General features: G+C 40.0%; 1 protein-coding gene across 1 annotated transcript in view; it reads left to right on the top strand.

Annotated features, from left to right (window-relative positions):
* Nucleotides 1-24,165, top strand: part of Nyap2 (neuronal tyrosine-phosphorylated phosphoinositide-3-kinase adaptor 2) — a 260,266-nt gene that overhangs the window by 214,327 nt on the left and 21,774 nt on the right. The gene's annotated exons all lie outside the window — the stretch shown is intronic.

The following is a 24,165-nucleotide window of genomic DNA, read 5'->3' as shown; positions in this document are numbered from 1 at the left end:
TGAACGTAACAATGTATTCTCTGTATCGGCATAGTGGTTATTTTAAAAAATATTCTTTCTCTCTTCCATGTTTTGTGTACTTTTATACTGTCTCTAAAAATTTATCAACATTTGATAAATTTATTTACTGTGTTTTATGTAAATTTCTTTTTAAATGTTTTGTCCATAATACTTGCAAAGATGTTGTCAATGAATTTGTACATATCTTTTAGCTCTTCTCCTATGATACTGTAATATTTCTGGCAGTTTACTTTTATTTTTATTTAGCTTGGAGCATGATTGTAAGATACTGTGAATAATGATGTCTTTATAAATATTCATATACCAACTCATTTGGATTGAATAAGGCAGCTAGTATTTCTTTTTTTCTTAGGCCATAGAAACAAATTGACTGACCAGATAATCTAGATATTTAACAAAAGCTGTAGGTTAATAAGGCAATCTTTAAATAAATGGCTTTTCTTTCTACACCAACAAATCAGAAATGTTCTCAGAAAGAGTGTTGATGCATGGTAAATGGGATCTCTCTTAACACTTGGAGAAAAGTGACAAGAAATAAAGGCAAAAGCTAACATATAATTTAATTCTTTACAGTATAGTATTTTATGCCGATGTTCATTTGAGTATATGGCTGTGAATGTGGAATTTAGTATGGAGAAAATTGCAACATGTAAACGTCCTATCTGTAACTCATCCAATGGCTTGTCGATACATTGACTTCATTTTGGAGGTTTAATTGTTGTTGCTGTTAAGTATTATGGGTATTTAATAGGATAATGTCATTCTAGAGTGATTTCTCTCTGCTTCCTGGCTTTAATCTTTGCATTCAAGAAACTCCTCTGAAACAGTAAATTATGAAATTAATGGTGATAACTCCCTGGGAACTACCCATTACTGATTAGCAAATTACATATTCATCAATTATTTTAAATGTCAGCTATTTTTAAAACATAACTAAGCAGAATAATTGCATTTTTTAAATAATGAGGGACATTGTTCCTGGTAGTTTTACCTGGCTTAAATATTCAGTGTTTGATTTGTGAATAAATGAGGCATGTACAAACACAATAGTTTCTTTCAAGGGCATTACAAGTATCATTTAGGATTTCTCATGTCTTAAACAGGAAAGGCCTTTATAACTAACAAAGGCCATGTTAAACACATTGGCATATAAAATTATAGAAATAGTAGGGCACTGATAAATAAATAGTAAGACACTCTTACTGAAAGAAGCTACCATCCTAGCTAATTAAAGCAATTCCAAAATATTGTATGAAAAATATTTAGTTTGAGGGGCTGGGAAGGTGACTCAGTGGTAGCGTGCTTGCCTCGCATGCCTGAGGCCCTGGGTTCGATTTCGCAGCACAGCATAAGCAGAAAAAATCTGGAAGTGGCTGTGTGGCTCAAGTGGTAGGACACTAGTTTTGAGCGTAAGAGCAGAGGTACAGCTTCCAGGCCAAAAGTTCAGCCCCCAGAACTGAACAACAACAACAAAAAAAGATTGAAAACATTGGGTAGAACTAAGTCCTAATTGTTCACACCTGGCTTAGAACTGCTGCTATCCTGAGGTGAAAAGTCCTGGAGACTCCATTTCCAAAATAACCAGAAAAATCTTGACTAAAGCAGTAAGTCAAATGTCAGAGCACCAGCCAAACAAATGCAAGACCCTGAATTCAAACCTTGGTACTGACAAAATCAGGTGATTCAGAAAAGAGAGAGATTGGGGGGGCGGGGGCGCGGGTGTGAATTGTCAGAGAATTACATTAACACCATCCATTTTTCATGTACATTACATTCCTCTTAGTATCTCAGAAATGGTTTGGTTATCATGTCCTCCTTTGGGATTTTTCCTAATTAACTTTATGCCTGTTTCTCCTGGGTTTCTTCAACTCTCCTTGAAAGCAGAGTTCTAGTATAGTCTTCCAGATTAGAGACCATATAATACACCTTCCTCCTTTGTATCAACGCTTTGTTAGCCCGAAGGGATGGTCTTCTCTAAAAGATCGAAATATGCAAAAACAAACAAACAAAAATCCTTCACTCATGTTGTATTTGGTTAATGCCTTACCTATGGACAGAAATTTCAGCTCATTGCCAGACCATAGATGGGCTGTGTGTGGTGGAGACGGTTGATTACATTGTGACCTTCTAGACTTTCTCTTCAGTTTATGATGAGCTGTAGAGCATGCTTTATCCCTGTGCCCTGAGATAAAGGGGTGATAATGGCTTTACTCTTAAGTGCTGCTGACTTAGAACACAAGCAAAAGGAACAGAGCTTCATGAAGACTCCTGGTATCCATGCCTCTTGATCAAGCTGGCTCTTTAATTTACAACCAGTATGGCACCATCTTGAGCTTGGGAGTGTAAGCCAATGAAGACATTAACCATTGCATAGAAGAGTAAAGACTCTACTGCCAGCTAGGATAAGGAAGGTATATAGCCTTATCAAACATTGGTATCAACTAGCTACCCTGCTGACTTGTAAAGCAATTTGTCCAATGCTCAGATTCCCTAGCGTTTTGAAAACCCAGCGTTTTCATGAGAAGATAAATAGATACTAGAATGCCTTTGGAAATGCATGGGATCTGTTTCAAACAAACAGAACCAGTCACTAATCTCTAGGACAATTTCCAGAGTATTCATCCATTGAGGAATCTGGCCTTCTTTTATTTTTATTTTTATTTATTTTTTATTGTGAGAATACTGTACAGAGGAGTTACAATTACATGGGCAAGATAACGAGTACATTTCGTATCAAGCATTGTTGCCTCCTGGTTGTTTCCCCTTCCCATCCTTTCCCATATTCCTCCCCTCCCCCCACCCGGTCTTCCCCCCACCCCCCACCAAAATTGTTAAGTTCGTTTTTCCACATAAGGACTTATACACCTTATTGTTGCAATGGGTCCACATGTATCCCTAGTTAAACGATTTGTTTTTCCCCTTTCCCTCCACAAATTATACCGACATCAAATACAGTGAAAGTATGGGTTATACTGTGGGGGAGGGACATACAAAGCAACATAGAAATCATCTTATAAATATGATAGAAACAATTGTATGAAAGGAAAAAAACAAAGAAAGTATTTGAATACTTAACTTGGGGTTCATTCCCCTAACATCAACTTATCTGACCTTTTCTGCTTGACTCAGACATATACTAGTTGAATCTGGCCTTCTTTAAGAAGGCTTTGTCCTCCCCCCACACCCATTGTGGGGACATTCCGCTTACAGGAGGGCCCACGTTTCCCAACAGTGTCATCCACATTCTCTGTCTCTGTTTTCTCAGCTCCTTCTCAGTCACTCACCCATATCATGTCATAGGCTGAGCTTTCTGAGCAGTGATACAGGTGGAGGCAGCTAGAAAGGCTAGACATTGCTTCAGTAGAGAGGGGGCTAATACTGACTGCTCCTGCCCTGGGAGCCAAGAACCAATAATCATTAACCACCCTCAGCCATGCTGAGGCCAATATTGACAGCCTGCCAGCACCATTTGTGTCAGAAAAAAGGTAAAGATAATGTTTGATTGAATTTGAAAAAATGTTACTTTCCTTTGGCTTCAGATAACTAGCACAGGGCTAAGATGTGTACAGATCTGTCCACTTCTCGGACTAGACCTTCACACTGGGAAACCATGGCGAGAGTCCTGAGTTTTATTCCACAACTCCTATTATTCCATGAAACACCAAGATAAAGGTTAGATTGAACCATTCCTTAATTTATGCTTAAGTAAAGTAGATGACACATGAAGAACTTTTTTCTAGAAATTCATAGCTGAGCAATCAATGCTTCAACATTTGTCATAATGCAAATGTTTGGAAATCAGACAGGATTTCTGTGCCTGCTAGAAAGTTAATTTCTTAGTCATAGAACTGAGTCTCCATCTAAGGCATATGCTACTTGCCCTTTGCTCTGTCGGGGATAGAGAAGAGAGAAGAGAGTAGATGCAAGACAGAGCTGTGGGCACTTTGGGCATGACAGATGGCATTTATGTGCTTCCCATTTCTGCCTGATCCTTGGAGTGCTCCTCAGTGGATGGGACCAGGTAGAGTCCTGCTAGGGCCAGTGACAGAGTAACAACTGATGCCCCGGCAAATAAACCCAAACTGCTTCCTCCAAGAGGAGAGCAGTTAGGAAGTAGGGATGTGGCTCAAGTGGTAGAGCACCAGGCTTGACCAAAATAGCAAAGCAAGAATATGCAGCCCTGGGTTCAAACCCCAGTACAGGCACCAAAAAAAAATTTAAAAAGGAGTGCAGCACCTAGGGTGTTTCTACAGATAGAGAAGCTCTCCTTGGAAACGTATTCCCAGGAAAAACTTATTTGAGCTAGTTTTCCTTGGAAAGAAGGCAAACAAAATGCCCCGCTATGCATGCGTGCGTGCGCACGCGCACACACACACACACACACACACACACACACACAAAACCTTCACTCACTCATGAATACACCCATTTCATACATTGTTCAAGTATTTCATCAAACCTTCCTTTATTATTCTTCTGTTAATCTTGGATCACTTCTGATCATATCTGATTGGAGATGGGGTCAGCGAAGGCCATGTGTCATTTCCTCTGGACAGACATTTCAAACCATCACGGTCTTCTGTCCCCTCAGAAATACACAAGCAGCGCCTGGACTTTCGGAGTCACCCTTTCTTGGTCCTCTGCCCTCTGGTGCCATGATACCCGTGTCTTCCCCCCACAGGACGGAACTTGTAGTCAGTGCCTTCTGAATCCTTCAGATCTGTTATTCAGGGTAAGCCCGGGGCTTCTCCACATGTCCTCTCGAGATTCCCTATCCAGTGCTGTTTGTGACAGCAGCCCTCTGGCCTCTCCCTCAAGGTCTGTGCAGCTTTTGGATGATGACCTGAGCATAATAAACATGCCTCCCCGCCCCCACACACCCCATGCTAAGCTGCTCTGGGGCAGAATGGTTCAGCTTCCCTGGGGGCTCCTGAGCTCTCGGTGCTTAGGCATTCAGCCAGAAGTTGTGGATACAGAAAAAAGAAAAAGAAACACTCTTTTTGCTTTCACCATAGCTTGATGTGCATCTAGCATGTATTTCTACATGTGTCAAAATGGTTTTCTAAATCAAGGTGCTTTGTTTTAAAGAAAGATAAGCACTCTGAATAGGGATTGAAGGTCAATATAGAAGAAGACCAAAGTCAAAGACTTAGGTCTGAGTTCCTTGACAGGGAGGTGGTCTAGTTCAAAGACATTCTTTCAGTGTCTGGCACTATGTGATGCTTTCATTAACCCTTAATTGAAATAATAGCTCCCTCTATACATGCCTTTCTCTTGTAGCCTTGATCTGACTTTGCTCCTGCTCTTCTGCCCCGAATGCCTTCAGATCATAAGGCTTTGTCCACTTGACCCAAAGCCCAAGTCTTGTAGCATTTTCCTTTAATGCTTTGAGAAGATCCTCCAGTTCTTTCTCAGTATCTCCGTGACTTGGGGGCTTCATTGAACTTCCCTGATTGTCTGGATATTGGCACATAAAACATATGCAGAGCCTGGAAGGAGGAGGGAAGCTAAACACAAGCAAAAATCAAATTGATGGATATTTTGGGCTATAAAATGAGGAAAGTCGGAAGTGGAGCTGTGGCTCAAGTGGTAGAGCACTAGCCCAAAAGCTCAGGGACAACACCCAAGCCATAAATTCAATCCAGAATGGGTACAACACCAAACAATTAGTACATGGAAGAGAAATCTAATTCATCCATCAATGCTTCTATGAACCCCAGGGGATATGAACTCATTCAGTTTAACCCTCAATCCAATTGGTAGAAACATTAAAAACAAAATCAAGGAGAATATTGACCCAATCTCTCTTTGTTCCTCTCAACTTTGTTAGGAAGTTAAAACTGCTCTGAGAAAAATCAAATCAAACACAGCATGAAAGCTAAAGGCAGAGAAGGATCAACCACATTTCCTCTTTAGAATTCTTAGGGCACCAGAGATGGCCTAGATGTGACTTGTTTGGCTAAAGTTGTTCATCTTTTATTTCAGTCCCATGTCTCATAGACCTAAGGCATCTCTAGTACAAGCATGATCAGGCAGTCCATTTCTAGATGCTTCCAATCTAGAAAACTAACTTTCATGTTGGAAAGGGGAAGACCATTGAATACATGCTTGGGGAGCAGGGGTCACCTTGACTGTATTTGAGGAGGGGACCCGTATCTTACTATTCTGTCCTCCAATGTTGAATAAACATCATTTAAGACTACGATGCTCCAATTTGTCCTATCAGACCTGAGTTGAAAAAATATTGTTTCTCTCATTGTCCCTCTTCAAAGCTGATCTGAATACATGTTCCCAGTTACATTATTCTGAAGAAATCAAGGAACAGCAGAATTAGAGCTGTGGTCCACCAACCAAAGCTGAGCCCACATCATTAATAATACACAGTTCTCTACCACCACAGCGATCCTCCAGGGAGTGCAGTAGATTTTACAAATGAATTCTGTTACTTGGTTCCAGATATGAAAAAGCCCAAGAAGGGGACATGGAAAACCCTCTAAGTTCACAAAGTCACCATATAATTAAAGGAATATTTACTTACATTAACTTTAAATGATAAGATAAATGGGTACATTAACTGAGATGAGTACATAAACATTTATTATAAAATGATTGTGAGGGTTTGGGGGCCTTTCCTGGGGTTTGAACTCAGGCTCTGGGCACTATTTCTAAGTTTTTTGGAAAAAAGATTTTTGCTCAAAGCTAGCACTCTACCTCTTGGGCCATACCGCTGGTCCTGGGTTTTTGGTGTTTTTAATTGGAGATAAGAGTCTTATAGATCTTCTTATCCAGGATGGCTTTGAATACTGATTCTCAGATCTCAGCTTCCTGAGTAACTAGGATTATAGGCGTGAGCCACTGGTGTCAGCTTATTACACTATTATTGAGTATTAGGTCTAACTTTCATATGAAATAAAGAATACCTATTATAAATAAGAATTCTAGTGCTCTACTTTGATTACATTTAAAGCAATGCAAGTAGGAAAAACCCTTATTAGGTGTTAACTCACAATCCTGCCAGGTTGGTTCATAAAAATGTGAGGCTTCAAATTTTTGGTGTGGCTCTTTGACTAATGTCCTATTTAAAGAAAGCCAGCCAGGTGCTGGTTGTTCAAGCCTGTAATCCTAGCTACTCAGGAGGCTGAGATCTGAGGATCATAGTTCAAAGCCAGCCTGGGGAAGGAAAGTATGTGATATTCGTATCTCCAATTAACCACCAGAAAACTGGAAGTAGCACTGTGGCTCAAGTGGTAGAGCACTTATCTTAAACTGAAGAACTCAGGGACAGCACCAAAGCACAGAGTTCAAGCCCCCAATGATCAATAAAAGGAAAGGAAGGAAGGAAGGAAGGAAGGAAGAAAGAAAGAAAGAAAGAAAGAAAGAAAGAAAGAAAGAAAGAAAGAAAGAAAGAAAGAAGGAAAGAAAGAAAAGCCAAAGACTTGATATTGTCTGTAAGCAGCAGTTGAATCTAAATGAAATTTTGGGGTTGTTTGATTTCTCCATTTCTACACGTATTCAGATAATGCTTGCAAACAACTGTCGTATGATCTGAGGACAGTTGATGTATTGTTTATCCACTGTATGTTCATACATTTATGTGCCAGTGCTGGGACACGAATTCAGATCCAGAGAGCCTTCCCGGAACTTTTTCACACCAAGTTGGTTTTTTACCACTTGAGCCAGTCTTCACTTCTGGCTTTTTGCAGGTTAGTTGGAGATAAGAGTCTGCTGGGTCTGACTTCAAACATTGGTTCTCCTTGAAGAAAAAAAAATGTAACCTAGGCAGAAAGTAACCTCAAAGAAAGTAATCCAGAAGACCACTTGGAAAGAAGTCAAGTAGAAGGAAAGATGTATTGCCAGCAGAGCTGACAAGGCCAAGTTCTCATGAGGAAAGGGAAAAAATGGCGTGGGCTGGCTCCTTGGAGGCCCCTTTTATATGGTCAGGGGCCAGATGAGGCTGTGCCTCATCTACTGTGCAGGCACTGACATCAAGGGTGATTAGGTCTGCGAGGTGGACGTTTCCTTACACTCTGAGTAGTTAGAATTACAGGAGTGAGCCACTGGTGTGTGACTGAAATTCTGTATATTGGAAGCCATAGAAGGTTTGGGCATCAACTAAAGGCTACTGGTCTCAGAACCATTCTCTTGAGAATTTATCTCAGCCTTCCGTAATCTGAATGTCTATTGTCTTGGAGTACAAAAATTGGGGGGGGGGGTCCAGTCATGGGGCCTGAACTCAGGGCCTGGGCAATGTCCCTCAGCTCTTCAGCTCAAGGCTAGCGCTCTACCACTTGAGCCACAGCGCCACTTCCGGCTTTTTTCTTTTTTGCTTATGTGGTGCTGAGGAATCGAACCCAGGGCCTCATGCATGCAAGGCAAGCCCTCTACCACTGAGCCACCTTCTCAGCCCCCTAGGAATTCTTAAACCAATTGACAAGTAGGGGTAGAGATTAGGTTCAAGAGTTCTTTGGGTGTCTGCTCCCCTCCATTCTTATTTGTCTTCTTCATGTCATTAGCCAAAGAGGTCAGGTTAAGTGCCAAGTGTATAGAAGCTGAGCTATGCACTCCAGCATTCTGTAATGCATGACAAGGCAGAAAGTTGTTCAAGATTCTTAGGTGCGGTTTGGGCAGTAATAATCAGAAGCCACTAATTGTCTTCTCTGATGTGTTATTTTGTGTGCAGGGTTCACACAGGTATGCTGGCATTGGTCCAGCTCCATCATAAATATGGTCCAATTATTCCCGCCCCCTACACTGCACTGACACCTGAGGAGCTAAAGAGGAGTTGTGGTCTTTGTCTACTTTTGTACTTATTAAGTGTCAGTGTCTGTAATCTAAACTGTCAGCTGGGTAAGAATCTGACTTTTAGAGAAGGGCTTCAATTTCTTGTAAAACCTAGTTCCAAAAATTAATGGCCTTAAATTTTTTCTTATCTGTAAAATTTTAGGGAGCGAGTAGGAGTTATTTTTCTGCTATTACATTTCTCAGGGATTAATGAGACACTATGTGTGTGTATGTAAAGATCTTGTCACACACGACTTGCTGAAAAATATTAATTCCCTCCCCTTTCCCTTATAGATTTTTCTCCTTAAAAAAATCCAAGTTTTTAGCATGTTAGAAAATTCTAAGGAGACAAATTCTAGTCTGTGATGTTTTGATAAAGATAGGTCCAGAAGGCATAATTGGATCTGCTGCGTTATATTAAAAAAAAAATCCTTGGATAGAATTGGTAGTTAGTTTACAATGGAGGAAAGAGGACAGAGTTATGATTAGTTTTATTACTGATTTTAAATTCTCTACCAGACAATCCATTTCTGTTTTACCTAATTCTAGAGGAGCTGGGCTTTACCCACTCCAAACATGGGGCATCACCGGATCTGATTTTGTTCATTATTTCCTCTCTGTAAGATGAGAAAGCAGATACTCAGCATTTTTTACCATGCGAAAAGGATTGCATGTCTAACTGCTTTCCTTTCTTCTTCCTCTCACCTTGTAAGTCTCACATGTGATGTTCATTCAAAGTAAGGAAAAGCTGACTCCATGTATCACCTTAGAAATTCCCACTGATCTGTCCCAGTACCATCTCTGTCCTATTTGAATTGAAGTAGGAATCCGTGCAACGAAACACTGTCTATTTAGCGGAGGGAGCTTTCATCTGTGGGTGTCAGAACAAAAGATGCAGAGATGCAGGACAGATTTATTTTTCCACCAACATCAGCGTTTACTTAACAATTCCCCAGGTGGCAGCTTTAACTGTCTTGTTTTCTTACCCATAAGCATGTACATTATAAATATGTGTCGATATAACTGTCAAAATGAATGTTAGACTCCCGATGGGGCGGGTCAGTTGAGCTTGGAAAGAGTAATATAGTAAATGAGTACATGGCACCCCCTAGCATCTGAAGTGCAGATTGCAATCTGTAATCTGCAGTTTGTTGGATGACACAGAAAATGTACTGTGTATCTCCACTTTAAATATATCCTTTTAATGTTTCTGGGAAATAGTGAATGCCATCAGTAAGCTCTGAGTTTTATGTGTATTTATGAATATATATGTTTGTGCTCATTAGGATTTAGGATTTATGACGTCTTCTATGTGTTCAAAAAAACCTTCTTTAACCCCAGACCTCAGGAAAGACCATTACTCTTCTTTTGCAAAGTAAAAATATGAAAAGAAGAAACAGATTAATTGGCTAAAGGAAAATCCCTTCTTGCTTTTTTTGTTGTGCTTTCCCTTAACATCTTTAAAACATACAGGTTATGATGCCTTCTGGAAGCAAGCCATCTTTCTAACTCATGGGTAGTTACAGTGGACTGAATGGAAGTGTAAGCATTATGCCCACCTTTGGTCCTCAGCTCCACCCAGACCTGAGCTCCTCCCTGCCCTGGAGTTCCCACCATACAGCTGGCCCCTCCCTCTCTCTGCCCAGACCCACCTGAGCTCCCATCTACTTCACTTCCTACCCCCAGACCCTGCTGCTACCTAGATAGTGGAAGCTGCCATGTGCTCTCTCTCTGGGGGAAATATGGCTCCTCTAATAAACCTTGTAATAATCTTTCTCCTCTGCCTGTCTGCCTCTGTGTGATCCTCTGGGATGGATGTGATGGATCCTTTCAGCAAGAGCGTACAGTGGGTGAATATCAACTCACAGTTGCATGACATGTTTACTCAGAATGGCAAATTCTTCCAAATGATGTGTGCCTTACTGAGGAAACATTAGAGATCTTAGTTTTTCTTCCTAGTCTGTGTGCTAAGCATCTTGCCACATGTGTGTGTGTGTGTGTGTGTGTATGTGTGTGTGTGTGTGCTGACAGCAAACATCATGCTTCAGTTTTAAAACATCTCCCACATACAATAAACTTCCATAATGCTTGCCACAGTGTCAGTATGTTGAGTTATCATATCCACACCATCCAGCATAGTATTTCTATTCATGGGGAAACTGAGGTTAAAGGGTTTCTATTACTTGATGAAGGGTTGTTAGCTGGTAAGTGGCCTGTGAATGTGGTACAAATGTAGGCAACGATCCATTAAACATCTCTCTCAGACATGGCTGTCTTCTGCAGACCTTCCTCTCTGAATTTGCTTTCTTCCCTTGCATTCATTCCTCCACTTACTTAGTTATTGTCATTGCCCAGATTTTGCCTTTTGCCTTTTCTTTTTTTTTTTTTTAGAATTGATTTTAAATTTTTTTAATTGTGAAAATACTATACAGAAGGGTTACAATTACATGGGCGAGATAATGAGTACATTTCTTATCAAGCATTGTAGCCTCCTCCTTTGTTTCACCTTCCCTTCCTTTCCCATCCTCCCCTGCCCCCCAACTCAATCCTCCCCGCCCCCCCCCACCAAAGTTGTAAAGTTCGTTTTCGACATAACGACTTGTACTTCTCCTTGTTGCAATGGGTCCACCTGTATCCCTAGTTAAACGACTTGTTTTTCCCCTTCCCCTCCACAAATTATACCGACATCAAATACAGTGAAAGCAGGGGTTATACTGTGGGGCAGGGACATACAAAGCAACAAAGAAATTATCTTATAAATGCGTTAGAAACAATCGCATGAAAGAAAAAAAAAACATTTGAATACATATCTTAGGGTGCCTTTTGACTTTTCTAGACTAACAATTTCTTAGGAAACAGTGACTTTAACTAGGACTTCAACTAACCAGAATACCACTTCAGAATGAAATATCTTAGAATGAGTGAAAAGAATATGAAATGTAGCTCCATTCTCTTGTGGAATGTGGACTGACTCATTTTGAGAAGCCTTGTGTGCTTGCGAGAGTGTCACAAGCGTGTGTGCACATGTATGTGAGTGTTTGTGCTTTTGAAAACAAATCATACTGACCCTTTCCACAGTTTGAGAAGAAAATACTGCCTAGTGCTGGTGGCTACTCAGGAGGCTGACCTTCAAGGATCAAGGTTCAAAGCCAGCCTGGGCAGGAAAGTCAATGAAACTCTTATCTCCAATTAATCATACACACACACACACACACACACACACACACACAAAACACACACACACACACACACACACACACGAAGTAGAGCTGTGGCTCAAAGTGGTAGAGCAATAGCCCTGAGCACAAAAGCTCAAGGACAGTGTCCAGGCCCTGAGTTCAAGCCCCACAATCAATGACAGAAATAAAGAAGAGAAAAAAATGAAAAGAAAAAGAAAATACTATCACATACCTGGAAATGCCTACTGCTAGTGTATATAGACTTAGCCAATATAACTGAGGCTTATGTGACTTTCAGATTTCCCCAGAAGTCCTATAAATGGACACTTAATGGGATCATTGTGCTGTATGGTCAGTTCAAAACATTTCTTTTCAAAAACAATCAGTGCCTTACAAAGAATGCCTGCTCCTCAGGTATTCTGACAAGGAAAGTACTTAGTATTTAACATGCTATACTCAATGACTTGGTTCTTAGAAAATGAGGACTTTATTGGACGGACCAAAAAACATAGAGAGAGGAACCCTACCACTCCCAATCAGTTTGGCATATGAAAGACACTTTTCTGAAGAAGTCCGGGAGGCTTAAGTCACCTGTCAATGAAGGACTACTGTAGAAAGAGCTTAGTAGAGCAGTGACTTGTCTAACATAAAAGTCAAAAGACACACGGAAAGCTCAGGTCCTCACCCTAGCTAGGGTAGGTCTCCCACTCTGTGGGAATTCCAGGTACTTTGATTTCTACATCCCTCTGAAATAATATAGGGCTGAATAGTTCAAATGCAAATGCTTATTTTCAGCTATTTATTCCACCTTGTTTGCACATGGTGGGGCACTGTCTCTCATCTTGAAGGGCCTCTGAGAATGGGAGCAACACAGGAGGGCTTGGGATCACATAAAAGCTTAATCATTTGGCTTTCTTTCCCTTCAATCCCAATCTGTTGTTCAGGGGAGACCATGCACAGCGAGACAGGCATTTCTCCCACGCCAGTCTTCCATGTCACTCTTTTACATCCAAACTGTTCTTCACACCAACAAGAATATCATGGTGCATGGACCTGCCTTGTAGAAAATTCTAGAAGGATTCTGCCTGGCCTGCAGAATGGAAAGAACTGAGAACGATGTGAATTTTAAGGCCCTGTGCACGCTGGTCTTCGGGCTTCGCTTTCATTATCCATCACCTACTTCTCGTACCCAACACTCACACCTACTTCTTGTACCCAACACACACACCTGCTCACTGTGGAATTTTCCAGAAATGCCTCCAGGACTTCCCCATCTCTTCCTTCTTGGCATCTCTTCCTTGGTGCTGAACTATTGGCAAATTCTGACTCATCCTTTCAAGTCCAGAATCATGTGTGGTCTCCACAACACACATCCTCCTTCTTCCCCCTGGGCTTGCTGGTCGGAATCATAAATAATCTTTTTTCTCTATCAAGGAGGGACATTAAGAGATGCTGTCCTCTGTTTTCTTACCCGGAATATAAACCTGGGGAAAGTCAGGTGTAATAACTTCCTTTGCTATCAGAGATTTTTGATTGTGGATGTACACTGAAAATGGCAGAGAAAGAGAGAAAATGTAAGAGAGATTTCCACATTTCACCAATGTATTTTATTGTGGCTCTAATGTTTTCATTTTTTCAAGGAGCATTTCTTTTGAATCTTTGCAACCTGGAAATCTCTTTCTATTTCAATGCGTGGTGAAGGACTGAATAGTGGTGGTGATGGTGGGAACAGATAAACATGCTACAGGCGGCTGTAATAATGGATGGAGACATGGCTCTGGATGGGTAAGCCATCACGTATGGCCCCTTTGTGTAGTTAGTTAATTATTAAATGTATTTCGTGTTATGAATAAGAAGAAAACTTACAGAACAAAATGCAAGCAGCCCTCAGGGTTCACACAGCATTAGACTCCTTTTTTTTTTTCTGATCCTGGAACTTGAAGACAGAGCCTGGGTGCTAATTCTAAGCTTCTTCCACTCAAGGCTAGTGCTGTATCACTTGAGCCACAGCCTCACTTCTGGCTTTTTCTGAATAGTTTATTGGAGATGAGTCTCATGGACTTTCCTGCCCAAGCTGGCTTCGAACTATGGTGCTAAGATCTCAGCCTCCTGACTATCTAGGATTATATGTGGGAGACCCTGGTACGGGATTAACACTAGAATTCTTACCGAAAGTAAAATACTTATTAAGCCTATTCCTAAAAACTGAGTCATTTTTAAAAACAGCTTTGGTTTTTTGTTAAAAAAGAGAAACTATAGATCATAGGAACCATTCTAGAAGAATATATTTAAATAATATAATTATGTGTTGGGATTAGGGCATTAATTCTGAGTTGAAGCAAATCAAGACCTTCAGAGTCACTGAGAACTGAAATGACTATGAAGCTTTTTCCTCTGGAAAAAACGATCAATTTTGGATTTTCCCCTTTAAAAAAATTCTCACAAATATACACATTGTATAAAGTCTACTTAGCTTTATTTAGATTTCCTGTTTAGAGGATTTTTCACACAATTTTCATGCAGTTTTACTAAAACTGCATTCTTTTCTCTCATTTTTTCGACTCTCCTGCATTTGCTGGAAAGTTGCCTTAAATGAATGCAACTTAAACGAATGACAGCCTATTGGCTGGCTTAGCACCTACTGCATGACTTAGCACTTATTGCATGGGTTAGCAATTATTACATGACTTAGCACTGATAGCACTCCTTACATGGCTTAGCATTTATTACATGACTTGGCCCTTATTACATGGCTTGGAACTTATTGCGTGGCTTAGCACTTATTACATGGCTTAGCACTGATTACATGACTTAGCACTTATTATATGGCTTAGCACTTATTATATGACTACTTAGCACTCATTACATGGCTTAGCATTTATAACATGACTTGGCACTTACTGAAGGACTTAGCACTTATTACAGGACAGCATTTATTACAGTCCTTTCCATTTATTACATGCCTTTAGAATTTCTAAAAATACTTCTACACAGGTGCCAGTAGGCATTTTGCCATAGGCAAAAGCTGAACTCACAGTGGCCAGCAGGTGTTGGCTGTGAAACTAGTAAACTACAATGTGCTGTGTCACTCTGCAGTACTGTCAGCTTTCTCTTACCAGATGGTTGAGAGCTGTGCTAGGAATCGCAGAAACTGCCAGGAGAGGGCAGCACTTCACCTTGCCCTACATCGTTTCTTTAATTTCAGGCGGCCGAGTAGGGTTTCCCGCTTGCAGGAACTCTCTGATCAGAGCCCAAGACCCCAGTGGTTTTACTTTACATTTATATTTTATTCCAATATGATCTTTCACCTGCACTGGCTTCAGACTGCGATTCTCCTATGTAAACAAAGAGTAGCTGTGATTGAAGATGTGTACCATAAAGCCTGGCTCTTCTTTTCTAAGCAGGGATGAGAATACTAGACAGGACCAAGCAGGAGTGACAATTTTCAGAGCTAGGACATAATGCAGTGAGGGTCTGGGCACAGGGACTAGCCCAGAGTTGGGGAATTCATGAACCTAGTCCCTCCTCAGCCTGCCCCTCCCCTGGCAGCTGAGTCCTGGGGGCAGTGGCTAGATGGGAGGCAGCAGAAGTCCCTTCAGGATGCTGCTAGAGGTCAGTGCCCTCCTAGCATACCTTTTTGAAGCAAGTATGTGGGAGTATGGGACAAATGACTAGTTTATATTTACCGTCTGTTTTCTCTTCAAAGCTTCCCTTTTTTAAAATCACATCTCTTATGCAGCTACTCACCTCCTGATTTCCATGCCCTCATTTAGACAGGTTACCTTATCTTGCACACCAACTGATAACTCTCACTTAGCACTACCTTTAACAATGAGCAGTCATTCTCATTAGTACTTCAGACTTTCCAAATTGCTTTCATATGGTTGGTCAACAAAAGTTCATTTCCCTTCTGCTAGATGCTCGTGTTTGCTAGATGGTCGATTCAAACTGCTTGTATCCAAAGGAACTTTAGCCGAGTCGAGAGGCCACATCTTATCTGTGCTGTGCTCTGTGTGTGTGTGTGTGTGTGTGTGTGTGTGTGTGTGTGTGTGTGTGTGTGGTGTATATGTGCAAGTGAGTGCAATTCAGAAGTGTGTAGACAGAAGGGAGAGGGTTAGTCACCCTTTGTGTTGGGGATGACACTGGCGGTGGTCAAGCAGTACTTTACTGATATCTGATGGACATTTTTAACAAGAGAGAGTAGATGACCGTTAGGGGCAGAAGTTGGAAAGGAGACAGGAGTCTGAAACAATATGATTTATTGGTGAGATGCAAGAAATGCAGCATTGTAGAAGAAACAAAATTAATGTGGGAAGTATTGGAGGGGAAAAAAAGTCATAAGAATATTGTTGAACAGATTTGCCAATTTCCTATGCAGTATATCACCGCTAGAGGGGGAGAAAGAGTATCTCTAAAGTTGACATGGCTGGAAATCACAGCCTAGAAATTTGATCATATGAATATAAATATGAACAGTAACCAATTACAGAATGGGTGCCCAGTGCAGTTTTGATTCATTGTCAGGTTTTAGAGAGACGATCATCATATCATCTTCCTGCTATAATAAAGCATGAGGCACATATACTTATGAAGTGGCTACAGTTATTACTGTCCATGAGTCTGTCTCTTCTTATTTAGAGAAGAGGTGAGAAGTCATTATGAAATGTAGATTGCAAATGAAGCTTACACAACACACTGTTGCTTTATAATTAAAAATCCTAAAATAGATGTCTTCATGCAGCATCATTTTCTTACCACAAATGAAACTTCCTAAGTTTAAATTCATCTTTTTGAAAACAGGGCACAAGTAACTTTTATAAATTTCTACTGATTATATATTCTAAAAAAATCCGATTTGGAAATAAAAGTACAAGTCCATAGTTTAATTGTTCACACTAAAAGTCATAACAAGATAAGAATCATTTAGTGAGTGTGGGTAGAGAAAAGATACACAGCCCTATGAAAACAGAATGTACTGGAAAGAGCTCCATTTGTTTTGTATTTGGGGAATACAAAGCCATTGGGAAGTGGTAAAGTGAATAACAAAAGCAACAAATATTTAATGTGTCAAAATAGAGAAATGCTATGTAGTCTTCATAGTTTAGCATAATGATGCTAAACTAACGCTAGTAAAGAATAAAGGAAAATTTTTTATTTCATGTCTGTATAATAGTCACATGGCATGTACAGGGTGAAAGGATTAAATTAACTGATTATATTATTCAAAAACCTTCATTTGCTTGAAAGATTTTCTTAAAAACAAAAAAACCAAAACAACAACAACAAGAAAACAAAGAACCAGATTCAAGCCAGATGCTGGTGGTTCATGCCTGCAATTCCAGTTATTCAGAAGGCCAAGATCTGAGACTTGCAGTTCAAAGTCAGGCCTGGCAAAAAAGTCTGTCAGACTCTTAAATCTTAAGTAACCACCAACAAGCCAGATAGAGCTGTGGCTCAAAAGGCAGAATACTAACTTTGAGCAACAAAGCAGAAGGCTAGAAGTGGAGCTGTGGCTCAAGTGGTTGGTAGAAGAACAGGCTTGAGAAAATAATGCTCAGGGACAGTGTCCAAATGCTTACTTCAATCCCCAGGACACACACACACACACACACACACACACACACACACACACACACACACACACACACACACACACACACACACACACACACACACACACACACACACACACGCACGCACGCACACACATACACACACACACACACACACACACACACACACGTCATGAATGATACATGAACGCTCTTAGGAAACCTGTTAAAGACCAAAACTATGGATGATAAGCATAGAAGAATAGGTCTATGCTAAAAACTTTTTTTTTTTTTGTCAGTTGTGAGGCCTGAATTCTGGGCTTTTAGTCACTGTCCCTCAGCTCTTAAGCTCAAGGCTAGCACCCTACCACGTGAGCCACAGAGCCACTTCCAGCTTTTTCTGCTTATGTGGTACTGAGAATTCAAACCCAGGGCCACATGCATGCAAAGCAGGCATTCCACCACTGAGCCACCTTCCCAGCCCTATAAAACTTTTTTAAAATAAGTTTTTTATTGTGAAAATACTGTACAGAGGGGTTACAGTTACATGCACAAGGTAGTGAGTACATTACCTTGCATTGTTGCTGCCTCCTTTGTTTTTCCCCTCCCCTCCCTTCCCGCCCACCTCTACAACTACACCCTCTACCGGCCTTAATTGTAAAGTTTGTTTTTCAACATAGTGTCTTGTACATCTCATTGTTACAGTGGGTCAACCAGGAGGGGAAAGGAAAAAACAAAATGTTTAAATAGAAACTTTTTTGAAAATTGTTTTCAAAATATATTTCATTGTTATTGGAGAGGTGCTATACAAAAAGGTTACAGTTACATGAGGCAGGGTATTGAGTACACTTCTTTTTGAGCCTTATCTCCCCTTCTCTTGCTCTCTCCCAGTTTTTCTCTCCAATCCCCACCTACAAGATGTATAGTTTGTTTTTTACAGTGTCTAGTGAGTAGCATTATTGTATTTGTTCACTATTTGTTCCACCTTTTAGGTGCCCTTTTCCTTCCTAAAGATAAATAAGCTAACAAACATAACAAAAAGAAAATTCAACAGAGGGGCTGGAAAGGTGGCTCAGTGGTAGAGCACTTGCCTTGCATGCCTGAGGCCCTGGGTTCGATTCCTCAGCACCACATAAGCAAAAAGAAAAAGGCAAAAGTGGCGCTGTGGTTCAAATGGTAGAGCTAGCCTTGAGCTGAAGAGCTGAGGGACAGCGCCCAGGCCCAGAGTTCAGGCCCCACCACCGGACCACCCCCCCCCAAAAAAAAAGAAAGAAAGAGGATTCAACAGAAACACAAACAACAAAAACACAAATCTCATTTCCTTTACTTGGAGTTCATTTTGGAAAATATTATTTTATATGATCATATGCACATAGCCATTGAGCCTTTGTGGTCTACTCCTTTGTGCTCCTTTGGTCTTAACGTGTAAATATCTAGAGACCTGTATAATTTATTATTTTCCAGTGTATTTTTAACCATTCAGTGTGTTTATTTGTAGATTTATAGGCACATTATTGTTACCACAATTGACGAAAACCATGCAATATATGATTCTTTGGATCTAGCTTGCTTCGCTTAATATAGTTTTTTTTAATAAGTCTTTCCATGTCCTAATGAATGGGACAACATCATTCTTTCTGATAGAAGTATAGAATTCCATAGTATTTATACTACATTCTCTTAATCCACGTATCCACTGAAGGGCACCTGGATTGATTTCTGTCTTGTCTGTGGTAAACAATGCCGCAGTGGACCTTGCTGTACTAGTCATATTAGTGTGGCGTTTTTTGTGTTCTATTGGGTTGGAATTGCTAGGTCTTAAGGAAGCTGTATGTTTAGTCTCTTAAGGAACCTCCATACTACTTTCCAGAGTGGTTGAACAAGTTTATATTTCCACCAGCAGTGTAATAGAATTCCCTTTTGGCCATATCCCTGCCAGCATCTATTATTTTTAGTTTTCTTGATAATGGACATTCTAACTAGGGCGAGGTGGAATCTAAATGTTGGTTTGATTTGCATTTATTTTATGACCAGTGATGTTTAACATTTCTTCATATGTCTATTGTCTAGAAAGAAGGCTTTCTTTAAGATTTTATACTATTAATAAGGTTGTTGCTTCTTTGAGCATTTGATTGGGTGGGGTGAATTTTTTGAGCTCTTAAGTATATTTTAGATATGCGGTCCTTGTTCTAGGATAGTAAAAAAAAAGTCTTCATTATCAGTTGTAATACATGAATGAAACCACTAAGTGGTACTGTTGCATCACTTTATTTCCTTCCTGGGACACATGCTTTCAGTATGTTTCCTAAAAAACAAAATCTACAATAGATTTTCAGTACTCATTTTGGAAGCAATAGCCATAATTCATCCTTTTTATCTTCCTTTGGGAATGATAGAGATTTGGATTAAAACGTCTCTTCAAATTTCTTAAGACTATTTTTTCTCTTCTTCAGAACAAACAGGTGCACCCCCTGCATTATTCTGTGCATAGATGATAAAGCAGCCTTTTGTTGCAGGCAGTGATAGTTGATGGAGTCCTTACTTTGGCAACTGGTGAATCAAATGAATGGTCATGGAACCTATGGAGCACTAGGATTCTAGTGTAATGAGCCATTATGAGGCCCCCAGGACATTGGAAAGGCTGAGTCTCCTCTGAGAAATGAAATGAGAAGAGTGACTCTAGCACTGACTCCTCCTACCCACTGTTCTCTCTAGCAGGAGGATGAAAAGAGTCTCCAGGCCTCTCTGTAGTCACTCCCAACACTTCTGTTTCCCTTTTGTGTTGTGCACAATGACAAGTAAGCTCCCTCTCCTGGCCCAGCTGAGCTGCAGGACTAAAGCTCAAAAAAAAAAAAAAAAAATTGTGTCATGTGGTGAGCAGAGTTCCCATTCAGAGCTGAGGAAGTCAGGTGACTCGCCCAGCATAGTCTTGGTTCTCCTGAGTTGTGTCTATAAGAGAGTTGCTGTCATTAGCTTTCTGCTATGAGAGCTGTGGGCAGAGAAAAGAAGCTAGGAAAAAAAAACCTAAATGAAAACCTTTCCCGTCTCCTAGCAAGACTTTGATGAAGAGACATGGGCTTTTCATGAGTCTAACCCACACAGAGTTTGCTGCAACGGAGATGTTGTTCTTTTGGAGTGGGTTGAAAATGTGTTCTAGTATGCCATGTTAGAAAGAGATATGTTTCCTGGCATTTGCAAATGAAATGCTTGGTGAAGCTAATGTAAAATTAGTATGTATTTGTTAGTTGCCCTATGATGAGTTTATTATGGTTTGACCTAGAAACTCTTTTTTTCTCTTCTAGAAGCTCTTTTGAGCAGTGGAAAGGGCCAGTGTACCTGGATGGATAATTAACAGGAAACATCTATGTTTGTATTTGCTGCTTTGTGTGGGGGGACTAGTTTGTATTTAGAGGCATCTATGTGCACTGTGGTGCATCATACCCACCAGAAATGCAGAAAAGAAGTGAATCAAGACCAAGTGCCTTTAAACCCAAAGCATGGTACTATTACTGTGAACTCTGCTGAGTTTTGTCCTTAGGCAATTTGAGATCAGAAAGCCTCTCAGTATTTATCATTTGGCAGTGGAAAATCATAGGACATATATATATATATATATGTATATATGTGTGTGTATATATATCTATATCTATATCTATATCTGACCTATTGACAGATTGGGTGTTGAGACAGAAGAGAAGGTCACTTAGGGAGTGTGAGGAAGATTGGCTGAAGTTTGCCAAGTGTACAAAAGGTCACCAGAATTCCGGGAACTCACAAAGGGGGCACCATTTGGAAATCATATTCCCAATAACGTGCTAGAGTAGATTAAGGGTCAGAAAGGTGAAAAGCAGACATCCAGTTCTATGTGTTCACATGAAAGAAATGATGGGATTCTTTAACTTTTGTAGCAAAATAAATGACAGTCCCTGCTACCTTCTCTCATCATCGAAAATCAATTTTTCATAATCCATTTTATGTTAGCTATTTTTGTTACTTGTTGTTTATTAATATTGAAAGAGTTCCTATTACTCTCCTCAGAATTTAGAACAAATTCATGCTCAAATCTTTGGAAGTCACTTTCCTGATCTTTCCCTAACATTTCCCAAGAAGGAGAAAATTTTCAACCTTCGATATGCATTATTTTATTCAAGGTAGTAAAAGTGAAAATGAACAGTTTGTCTTTTTTTCTCCCCTGCATGCAGTATTTGTTAGAATTGCATGAGAAGGTGTGAGCTGGAAGCTTGAGGGGGCCCAGAGGGACGCTGGATGGACTGTTTTAATTTATGAAATACATTGCTCACCAAGTAGTGAGATTAAATGGAAATGTGCAGATGTGTGGAGGCTGCAGGCTTAATCCTGACTCAATTATCGCCTTGCTGAGTTCCATGGACAAATTATTTAACCTCTCTGACTCAGGTGCCTTATCTGAAAAATGGTAGCAATTAAGAGGAGCTGTAATTATAGTCCTACAGAGTAGAGGATAATGGTAACTTGAGATAAAATGCATTGACAACGTCATTGGTTTTTGTATCATTGCTCAATCCTCAAAGGGTAATGAATAAATTATTTTATGTCTATTCTAGCAAAGAGAAAGTTATTAGATATACTGTTTGAGAAACTTGGCAAGTTGTTGCTCAGGATAAAAAAAGAGGGTAGCTTAGCAAGTATGGACACAATTACAATTGGAAGCATGTTCTCACTCTTGAAGAATGCTTTAAGAAAGCAAGGACTTGGTTTCAGAGGAAAGAGGTAGAACAGAAAATATTAATACCAGCATATAATAATAAATCAGGATCCTAGAAGAAGTTGGTACCAAGAAGTGAACTATTTTGCATTAGTTATATACATAGTATCTACAATATAGACTAATTATATATACATATGTATACATTACAGATAGTACTTTGATGCTTCAAAAAATTGTCTAAGGGGCTGGGAAGGTGGCTCAGTGGTAGAGCGCTTGCCTTGCATGCATGAGGCCCTGGGTTCGATTCCTCAGCACCATATAAGCAAAAAGAAAAAAGCCGGAAGTGGCGCTGTGGCTCAAGTGGTAGAGCACTAGCCTTGAGCTGAAGAGCTGAGGGACAGCGCCCAGGCCCAGAGTTCAAGCCCCACAACCGGACCCCCCCCAAAAAAAATTGTCTAAGATGTTCAGTAAAGTGTTTATCCATCATGTTACCTTAAAATAATTTCACTTACCATCCAATGTGGTTTCAAACAGCATTTAAATATTCCCTAAATCAACTGCACTGGTATTATACTTTCACTAATGGTTGAAATTTCTGTTTAAAATCTACCTTATTGTCGACTTTTGTCTTTATTTTCTGCTCTGAAAGGATGTGTTGGCATATAAAAAATGGCAGCTTTTAGAAGCAATCTGGTCTGGCCTGACACTTCCTGCTTCTTCCCATTCAGCTCCGGGATTTCAGTTTCATGCCTCCTAATAGGGAGATATTCTTAACTACTTTATCAAGGATGATTACATAAATACATAGGACTACATGAAGTAATTTGCCAGGCAGCTAACATGATATTTAACATAACTGATGACTCCATTTACCTGTTGGCGTATCTCCTTTTGCAAGCCTCTCCTGAGTCAACACAGCCCTGCTCCAAGGTTTCCAGTTGTATTGCCAATAGAAGCTTTAAGAGTTGTTACTATCCAGCTTAACAAAACAAGACTCTCTGTTGTTGAGCAAAGACATCCTGGCTAGAGTTAAACTATTACTCAATTTAGAAACATGGGTGAAGCTCCATGCTTGTTAAAGGCCCTGCCTTGAAAGACAATACTGGTGGAACATTATTGTATGCAGTGGATGAAGGGGTTTCTGACACCTAGCAAAGGTCTGTAGCTTAAGAAAAAAAGTAGATTCTGTTCTGATTGCATTGGCAAACAATGTCCTGTTATCTGCCTTATTCTACCGACACTGCTTCTTTTATTTTCTTATGTTATACTAGGTAAGAAATCTAACTTTGGATTATACCTTTCAGCCAATAAGTTTTCATTTTCCCTGAAGTTCTAGGACTGAACTTCAGTTTTTCTTTTTCTTATTATCTTTAAGCAGTTGTGCAAAGGAGATGCCGTTTAACAAAGCAGTGTATGAATGCAGTATCTCTTGATCAATGTCACCCCTTCTTCTCTCCTTCCCTCCCTCCCTCCCTCCCTCCCTCATCTTTTATAGGACATACATTGGACTCTTGGTTTCCCCTCTCCTCCTCATCCTTTTCTACCCCTTTGCACTTGACCCTACCCCACCCCACACCTTTCCAGTACTCACTTCCTGATGTGTTATTTTGGTGAACTTTGATTTTGGCTTTCTAAGAATTACACTATTTGAATTTGCCTGTGACTCTATCATTGATTCAATAGTCAAGAAGAGGTGAGACTGTTGAAAAAGAAATGTATTCATTACCTGACGTATGTAACTGCACCCCCTTCTGTATATCACCTTAACTATAACAATTAAAATCAAAATAAAGAAATGTTATGGTACGAATAAATGTTACAGTGACAGACATGACATCTGATATTTCCATAACTTGATTATAAAGCTGTGATATACTTAGAGAACTCATACAGCCAAATTGTGATCAACACAAATATGTCTGTATAATAAAGTGGAAAGATGAAG

The sequence above is a fragment of the Dipodomys merriami genome, unplaced genomic scaffold (genome assembly GCF_024711535.1).
Source record: "Dipodomys merriami isolate MVZ:Mamm:240054 unplaced genomic scaffold, mDipMer1.0.p SCAF_1, whole genome shotgun sequence".
NCBI lineage: Eukaryota > Metazoa > Chordata > Mammalia > Rodentia > Heteromyidae > Dipodomys > Dipodomys merriami.
Note: the sequence above shows the minus strand (reverse complement) of the source record. Positions and strands in the feature narration are given on the sequence as shown.